At 43.3% G+C, this 9330-nt stretch overlaps 1 pseudogene; it reads right to left on the bottom strand.

The window, feature by feature from the left end:
* Positions 1 to 608: 608 nt before the first annotated feature.
* On the bottom strand, positions 609 to 1765 carry LOC120050668 (annotated as a pseudogene).
* Between the last annotated feature and the right edge of the window lie 7565 nt (positions 1766 to 9330).

Below are 9330 nucleotides of genomic sequence, written 5' to 3'. Positions count from 1 at the left end.
GCAGTAGAATGGCCTTACTAAAGAGCCCAGTGACTTTCAACGTGGCACCGTCATAGGATGCCACCTTTCCAACAAGTCAGTTCGTCAAATTTCTGCCCTGCTAGAGCTTCCCCGGGATAACTGAAGAGAGTGTGCAAAGCTGTCATCAAGGCAAAAGGTGGCTACTTTGAAGAATCTCAAATATTAAATATATTTTGATTTGTTTAACACTTTATTGGTTACTACATGTTTCAAAATGTGTTATTTCATAGTTTTGATGTCTTCACTATTATTCTACAATGTAGAAAATAGTACAAATAAAGAAGAACCCTGTAATGAGTAGGTGTGTCAACTTTTGACTGGTACTGTATATATATTTATTTCCTGTTTACTTTATTCCTATTTTCTGATTGTATCATATTTTATCTGCAAAACTGCATCATGACATGAGGTTGAATTAAGAAGGGTGGTATCAGGGTTGTCACATTAACCCCTGAAGTACATTAAAGAGCCAGTCATTGTGCTAAGACCCCCGATCTCCTTTTACGTATGCCTTGATTGGCAGCTATCCCTCTCTGAGCCCGGGTCTGTAATGATGTACCTACTATTCACACTCTGACTAAACCAATTTAATAGGGCCCCTTTGAAATGGGGCGCGGGCGTTTGGGTGTACTGGTGGCTGCGATATGGCGGTTGGCGCAGGCCTGCTGAAACATGGTGAAGAGCTCCCCGGCGCTGGGGACCTCCTTTGTCTCTGCTCCCTGGGCAAACACAAGCCCCTTTCTGTTCCTCTTAATCTCCACCCGCCTACTCAGGACCTTGGTCCACTCACAAAGAGGTCCTGGAGCCAGTCATTATACAGCTCCAACATGTAGGGAGAGCGTAGCACGAAGAGGAGAGGAGAAAGGAGAAAAGAGGGGAGAGGAGAAAAAATTAGATGGATGTCTTTTTATGTTTAATATAAGGTGTATTTGCTTCTTGTTGCTGATGAACAATAGGCAAATAGTTTCTCCTCGCTCAGTGAGACTTCTTAGCCCTCACCTTAAAGTCAAACTTGGGGCATTCTCCTGGAGGATGTCAAATATGGCGCTGAACGCTCTCAGCATGCATGATGCCTGGGCTTCTCTGGTCTCTGTCACCCACCATGGTGAATGTCTTTCCGGAGCCTGTCTGAATGTACGCAATGATACACACGTTGTAGCCGTCGATGGCTGACTGGATCATGCTGGAAACATGACTGGTTCAAACAGGTATGCTTAATGTCCTCGAGCTACTGTGGGCCAGCGAAAACATTGGCAACAATCAAGAGCAGGAGGTTGGGTTTAGTTAAACAACGGTGCGTACAAGAAGAACAAAATTCTTAATTGAAAAAATACCTTTGAGTACATTTCCAGTTCCACCACCTCAACTGAACCCATTCAACCCCTGATTACGCTCAAGCAATCCCAGTGCTCAGTGCTGTATTTCGTGACAGACTTGCTGAATCTGCGATAGGGGTAAAGGGGTTAGGGATGGGCTTTGGCAGAGGCTTTCCTCCTTTCTTGTTTCCTTTAGTTCACTTTTAACCAATAAAAGGATGTTAAGATTGGCAGCATCACATGTTGGTGTTTTGGAACACATCTTCCTGGGAGCTCTCACCGCTGAATACCCGGTCGATTCGGAACGCTCTTGGCCCCCTTGGCGTTTCCACGGTAACAGAGTAATCGTCCAGATGCTCCACGGCAATGTCCCCTCCCTGAGCTGGCTTGGCCTGGCTCATTGATTGTATCTGACAGAACACCAACATGTAATCTGCACCACGACAAAGCAACCGCAAAGGTCAAGCGACCCCACACTGTACAGTACTGAAATTGCGCCTAAGCTTAAGCTCAACTGAAATAGTCTTTGGGCACGTAGAAGACCTGTGTTCAAACCTAGTTGGTCCCAATGATGGATAACTACATTTCATGTCCTCCACCATGTTGTAGTATTTCTTCCTCATTGTCCTCTCTGAAGTGTAGTTCTCCACGACTTTCCCATTCTCCTCTCTCACCTGTTTTAGCTCTAGGAAGAGTCTTGGTGGTTCCAAACTTCTTCCATTTAAGAATGATTGAGGGGGGTGATTGAAACGTGGCTGGGTCTTTCAGCATGACAATGATCCCAAACACACCGCCCAGGCAACGAAGGAGTGGCTTCGTAAGAAGCATTTCAAGGTCATGGAGTGGCCTAGCTAGTCTCCAGATCTCAACCCCATAGAAAATCTTTGGAGGGAGTTGAAAGTCCGTGTTGCCCAGCAACAGCCCCAAAACATCACTGCTCTAGAGGAGATCTGCATGGAGGAATGGGCCAAAATACCAGCAACTGTGTGAAAACCTTGTGAAGACTTACAGAAAACGTTTGACCTCTGTCATTGCCAACAAAGGGTATATAACAAAGTATTGAGAAACTTTTGTTATTGACCAAATACTTATTTTCCACCATAATTTGCAAATAAATTCATTAAAAATCGTACAATGTGTTTTTCTGGATTTTTTTTTCTCATTTTGTCTGTCATAGTTGAAGTGTACCTATGATGTAAATTACAGGCCTCTCTCATCTTTTTAAGTGGGAGAACTTGCACAATTGGTGGCTGACTAAATACTTTTTTGCCCCACTATCTAAAGGGTACTATGTAATATAGGGGTTAGCTATGGTCTCTTTAGTGCTTCCACACAGGTTTCCATTCAAAAGGTTGTTGGTTCGAAAACTTACCGCAACCCTTAGCCTAACCGTAGCTTCATGTCCATATCCTGGTTCAACCCTTATCCTAGCCTCAACTCTAATCCTAACCGTAGCTTCATGTCCATATCCTGGTTCAACCCTTATCCTAGCCTCAACTCCAATCCTAACCGTAGCTTCATGTCCATATCCTGGTTCAACCCTTATCCTAGCCTCAACTCTAATCCTAACCGTAGCTTCATGTCCATATCCTGGTTCAACCCTTATCCTAGCCTCAACTCTAATCCTAACCGTAGCTTCATGTCCATATCCTGGTTCAACCCTTATCCTAGCCTCAACTCCAATCCTAACCGTAGCTTCATGTCCATATCCTGGTTCAACCCTTATCCTAGCCTCAACTCCAATCCTAACCGTAGCTTCATGTCCATATCCTGGTTCAACCCTTATCCTAGCCTCAACTCCAATCCTAACCGTAGCTTCATGTCCATATCCTGGTTCAACCCTTATCCTAGCCTCAACTCTAATCCTAACCGTAGCTTCATGTCCATATCCTGGTTCAACCCTTATCCTAGCCTCAACTCTAATCCTAACCGTAGCTTCATGTCCATATCCTGGTTCAACCCTTATCCTAGCCTCAACTCTAATCCTAACCGTAGCTTCATGTCCATATCCTGGTTCAACCCTTATCCTAGCCTCAACTCCAATCCTAACCGTAGCTTCATGTCGATATCCTGGTTCAACCCTTATCCTAGCCTCAACTCTAATCCTAACTGTAGCTTCATGTCCATATCACTGTTCAACACTAACCTTAGCCTCAACCCTAACCAATTGGGACTTCTTGCCTAAACACAACCACATTTGTTCTGCCCTTGAGGCAGAGATGCCCTAAGAACAAGATTGAATAAGGAAGATTCCATGGCTGGAAAGGAAGCTACAGTAAGTCAAAGACATTTTCATGGGATGGAAATCAGCATTGTAGTTTGTATACTGACCATTCTGGGTCAGGATTGTCCTCCTCTTTGCGATTGTGGTCATCTGCTGTCATATTATATTAAAATGTTTCAATTCTAGTTATATAACAGACACTCTTATCCAGAGTGACTTTCAGTTAGTGCATTCATCTTAAGATAGCTAGGTGGGCCAACCAGATTTCACAGTTATAGTGAGTACATTTTTCCTTAATAAAGTAGTTGTGACATATAGTCAAGCTTCTCTCTTGCTTGGCACAAGGCCACACGGTTCTCCTCACGGTTCTTTAAGGGACAGTTTCCCAGACACTAATTAAGCCTAGACCTGGACTAAAAAGCATTCACAAAGGAGATTCTCCATTGAAAGCACTTTTTAGTCCAGGACAAGGACTAATCTGTGTCTGGGAAACTGGCCCTCAAGCAGTGCTCCTTCCTTTTTACTTTCCATAGCTTCAATGATGATAATAAAGATCAGTGCTATATAGTCAATACTGTATAGCTATATAGTCAATACTGTATGTAGCCCTGGGGCTACATACAGTACATAAACATAATGGAGACTGTTTAATCTCTCGTTGACAGATTTTAGTTCTGGGTTTCCGAGATTAGATACTTTTTAAAAGACACTGTATAATGGAGACATTTCAAGACTGCCTCACCTTCTCAATGACAGTGCAGAGCAGGCCACCCCATGGGGGCTATGCCATAGAGACAGGTGGGATGGTGTCTGCTCTGCATGCAGGAGCTCAGTAATCTCTTATGAATCCCAAACCACCCCCTAACCTCGCCCCTACCAACTTGCTCGGTGGGCCCTCAATTGTTACATGTTGCTGACAAAACTCCAAGGGGATAGGGTAAAAAAAAAACATCAACTTCAGGACACCTTCCTGACTTGAATGATGGAATTCATGTTCCACTTTTAAATAATACAAATTCAAATGAACAAATCCCGTCTGTCGTTTTACAAGATATTAACCTCAGTAACAGGTAAACATTTAATTTGGGAAGAACTTCATCTGTTACATTATGTGTCAAGTCTCAAAATCAGACAAACAAATGCAAATGGAATATAATTAAGCCCACCTCTCCATTCTTTTGATGAAATCGTGCAAATTACAAACATATCGCAGTGCGTGTCGGGATAGCACTTCGCTCTGAAGCCTGCAGCATTGCAGCCTCTCAGTCGAAGTGTCCGAGGGTCTAATTAGACCCTACAATCAAAATTGTCACTCCCTCAGCTTTGGGACACTTGTTCAAGTGGTGGAGGCACAAGTGTACGCTCAAATGTAGGGCCGAGGGGTGACGAGAAGGGGAAGGGGGGATTTGGGTTTTAGCCCCTCTCTCCAGTATATAGACTCTCCTTCAACTTCTCTAGGCGGGCTTGGGCCCCCTCCAGAGGCAGCACTGTGTCACTGCACCCATATGGACCACAAAGCCTGCTCAGTGCTCAAAGTCACAACCCCACTACACTGAATGCTTATGGTAGAAATTGCCAGTAACCACAGATCAAGGATCAGATTACTCTACCCCCAATCCTTACCATCACAATTAAGGTAACGAAAGCATTTTGGGGGAACTTCTAGCAACTCTCCATAAAACTGAATACCTGATCACAATGGAAAACATTTACACTGAGTGTACCAAACATTAAGAACACCTGCTCTTTCCATGAGAACTTTCACCTGGATTCACCTGGTCAGTCTAAGATCTCTTATTGATGTCACTTGTTAAATCCACTTCAATCAGTGTAGATGAAGGGGAGGAAGCAGGTTAAATGATGTTTAAGCCTTAAGACTATTGAGACGTGGATTGTGTGTGTGCCATTCATAGGGTGAATGGGCAAGACAAAAGAAGCTTTCGACACCTTGAATAGTCCATGCCCCGATTGAGGCTGTTCTGAGGGCCAAAACTCGATATTAGGATGGTGTTCCTAATGTTTTGTGCACTCAGTGAAAATTCTGGATTCTCATGTGTGCTCACTCTAATATATCTACTTTGGATTGTTATTTCTTGATTTCTTGTTAATTTGGGGGGATTATTTGTGTATTTGTCAGACATTCTACTGCACAGTTGGAGCTAGTAACATAAGCATTCTACTGCACTTGCTATAACACCTGCAAATCTGTGTACGTGACTATTTGATTTGATTTAAGATCAGTCAACTGATAATATGCCAGGACAAAGGTTAATGACTCATATACACACAAAGAGTTTACAGCAGCATGACAGCACAGATTACATAGCGATAAAGACTGACAAATCACAAACACCAGGTAATTCTAATCTGATCTGCATGCAAATGCACGCACACACACGCCTCTAGGCAGAAGGAGCCACAGACATGTGAGTAAAGAGGAGAACACAACACTATCTCTATCAATGAACTCACTGTGTGTTTCTTTTCCCACATCAACATCAGGCCTGTTCCTGAGTCACACGTCTGACTATTTTAACCCATTCCTTCTCTGTACATTGCATTATGATTACTGCTCTTGAACTCAATAGTCTACTATGTGGCTTCACAGAAATGCTAAACACTTACAGTACATTCAGGAAAGTATTCAGACCCCATGACTTTATCCACATTTTGTTATGTTACAGCCTTATTCTAAAATTGATTAAAACATTTTCCCCCCTCATCTACGCACAATACCTCATAATGACAAAGAAAAAACAGGTTTTTAGAAATGTTTGGAAATTTATAACAAATATAAAAATGAAATATCACACTTACATGAGTATTCAGACCCTTTACTCAGTACTTTGTTGAAGGACCTTTTGGCAGCGATTACAGCCTTGAGTCTTCTTGGGTATGACGCTATAAGCTTGGCACATCTGTATTTGGGGATTTTCTCCCATTATTCTCTGCAGATCCTCTCAAGCTCTGTCAGGTTGGATGGGGAGCGTTGCTGCACAGCTATTTTCAGGTCTCCAGAGATGTTTGATCGGGTTCAAGTCCGGACTCTGGCTGGGCCACTCAAGGACATTCAGAGACTTGTCCTGAAGCCACTCCAGCGTTGTCTTGACTGTGTGCTTAGGGTCGTTGTCCTGTTGGAAGGTGAACTGTCCTGAGCGCTCTGGAGCAGGTTTTCATCAAGGATCTCTCTGTACTTTGCTCCGTTCATCTTTCCCTTGATCCTGACCAGTCTCCCAGTTCCTGCCGCTGAAAAACATCCCCACAGCATGATGCTGCCACCACCGTGCTTCACTGTAGGGATGGTGCCAGGTTTCCTCCAGACGCGACGCTTGGCATTCAAGCCAAAGAGTTCAATCTTGGTTTCATCAGACCAGAGAATTTTGTTTCTCATGGTCTGAGAGTCCTTTAAGTGCCTTTTGGCAAACTCCAAGCGGGCCGTCATGTACCTTTTACTGAGGAGTGGCTTCCGTCTGACCACTCTACCATAAAGGCCTGATTGGTGGAGTGCTGCAGAGATGGTTGTCCTTCTGGAAGGTTCTCCCATCTCCACAGAGGAACTCTGCAGCTCTCTTAGAGTGACCATAAGATTCTTGTTGCCTCCCCTCCCTGACCAAGGCCCTTCTCCCCCGATTGCTCAATTTGGCCATGTGGCCAGCTCTAGGAAGATTCCTGATGGTTCCAAACCTCTTCCATTTAAGAATGATGGAAGCCACTGTGTTCTTGGGGACCTTCAATGCTGCAGACATTTTTTGGTACATTCCCCTAGATCTGTGCCTCGACACAATCTTGTCTTGGAGCTCTACGGACAATTCCTTCGACCTCATGGCTTGGTTTTTGCTCTGACATGCACTGTCAACTGTGGGACCTTATATAGACAGGTGTGTGCCTTTCCAAATCATGTCCAATCAATTGAATTTGCCACAGGTGGACTCCAATCAAGTTGTAGAAACATCTCAATGATGATTAATGGGAACAGGATGCACCTGAGCTCAATTTCGAGTCTCATAGCAAAGGTTCTGAATATTATGTATTTTTTATACTTTTTTATTTTCTAAAAACCTGTTTTGGCTTTGTCATTGTGGGCTATTGTGTGTAGATTGACGAGGGAGGGGAAATAAGGCTGTAACGTAACAACATGTGTGAAAAATCAAGACGTCTGAATACTTTCCGAATGTACTGTATAGTACCATAAAAACTCTTTGTAATGTTAATTTCCCCCAGATATTCTCTGACATATGAATGTCACTGTATCTGCGTAATGCAGTTCAGCTGACTCGTAGGGGATGTAAATCTGGACCTCCATGACCCCTCTGCTTCCACCCCGATGGCAGAGATTGAGAGATGCTTGTCAGCGGTAGAGAATCCACACACAGTCTAACAAAATACACAAAATCTTCCTCATCCTGACTCTTCAGTCAAGCCTAAGTATTCTAGAAAATGTCATTGTTTATTTTCCACCCACTCGCTCCCTAATTCTCTCTACACCAAAATATACCAATCCTCTCCAACACACTCCCTTTGCTACTCCCATAGAAATAGAGGGACTAGAATGGACATTTCCGTTCAAGTCACCGTTCTGTGAAGGGTGAACCTGTGGCCATATTGAGTGTAAAGCCGAAACGTCTGTGTACACTATCCCTGATGCAGTAAACAAATATACAGTACCAGTCAAAAGGTTGGACACACTTACTCATTCCAGGGTTTTTCTTTATTTTTTACTCTTTTCTACGTTGTAGAATAATAGTGAAGACATCAAAACTATGAAATAACACCTATGGAATCATGTAGTTACCAAAAAAGTGTTAAACAAATCCAAATATGTTTTATATTTGAGATTCTTCAAAGTAACCACCCTTTGGTTTGATGACAGCTTTGTAAACTCTTGGCATTCTCTCAACCAGCTTCAAAACTTTTCCAACAGTCTTGAAGTTCCCACATATGCTGAGAAATTGATGGCTGCTTTTTCTTCACTCCGCGGTCCAACTCATCCCAAACCATCTCAATTGGGTTGAGGTTGGGTGATTGTGGAGGCCAGGTCATCTGATGCAGCACCATCACTCATCTTATTGGTGAAATAGCCCTTACACAGCCTGGAGGTGTGTTTTGGGTCATTGTCCTGTTGAAAAACAAATGATAGTCCCAAACCTGATGGGATGGTGTATCACTGTGTTAGCCATGCTGGTTAAGAACACCTTGAATTCTAAATAAATCACTGACAGTGTCACCAGCAAAGCACCCCCACACCATCACACCTCCTCCTCCATGCTTCACAGTGGGAACCACACATGCAGAGATCATCCGTTCACCTACTCTGCATCTCCAAAAGACACAGCGGTTGGAACCAAAAATCAAAAATTTGGACTCATCAGACCAAAGGACAGATTTCCACCAGTCTAATGTCCATTGCTTGTGTTTCTTGGCCCAAGCAAGTCTCTTCCTCTTATTGGTGTCCTTTAGTAGTGGTTCCTTTGCAGCAATTCGACCATGAAGGCCTGATTCATGCAGTCTCGTCTGAACAGTTGATGTTGAGATGTGTCTGTTACTTGAACATTAATTTGGGCTGCAATCTGAGGTGCAGTTATCTCCAATGAACTTATCCTCTACAGCAGAGATAACTTTGGGTCTTCCATTCCTGTGGCGGTCCTCATGAGAGCCAGTTTCATCATAGCACTTGATGGTTTTTGTGACTGTACATGAAAGAAACTTTCAAAGTTCTTGAAATGTTCCGGATTGACTGACCTTCATGTCTTAAAGTAATGATGGACTGTC

Source organism: Salvelinus namaycush, chromosome 1, assembly GCF_016432855.1.
Source record: "Salvelinus namaycush isolate Seneca chromosome 1, SaNama_1.0, whole genome shotgun sequence".
NCBI classification, from domain to species: domain Eukaryota; kingdom Metazoa; phylum Chordata; class Actinopteri; order Salmoniformes; family Salmonidae; genus Salvelinus; species Salvelinus namaycush.
Note: the sequence above shows the minus strand (reverse complement) of the source record. Positions and strands in the feature narration are given on the sequence as shown.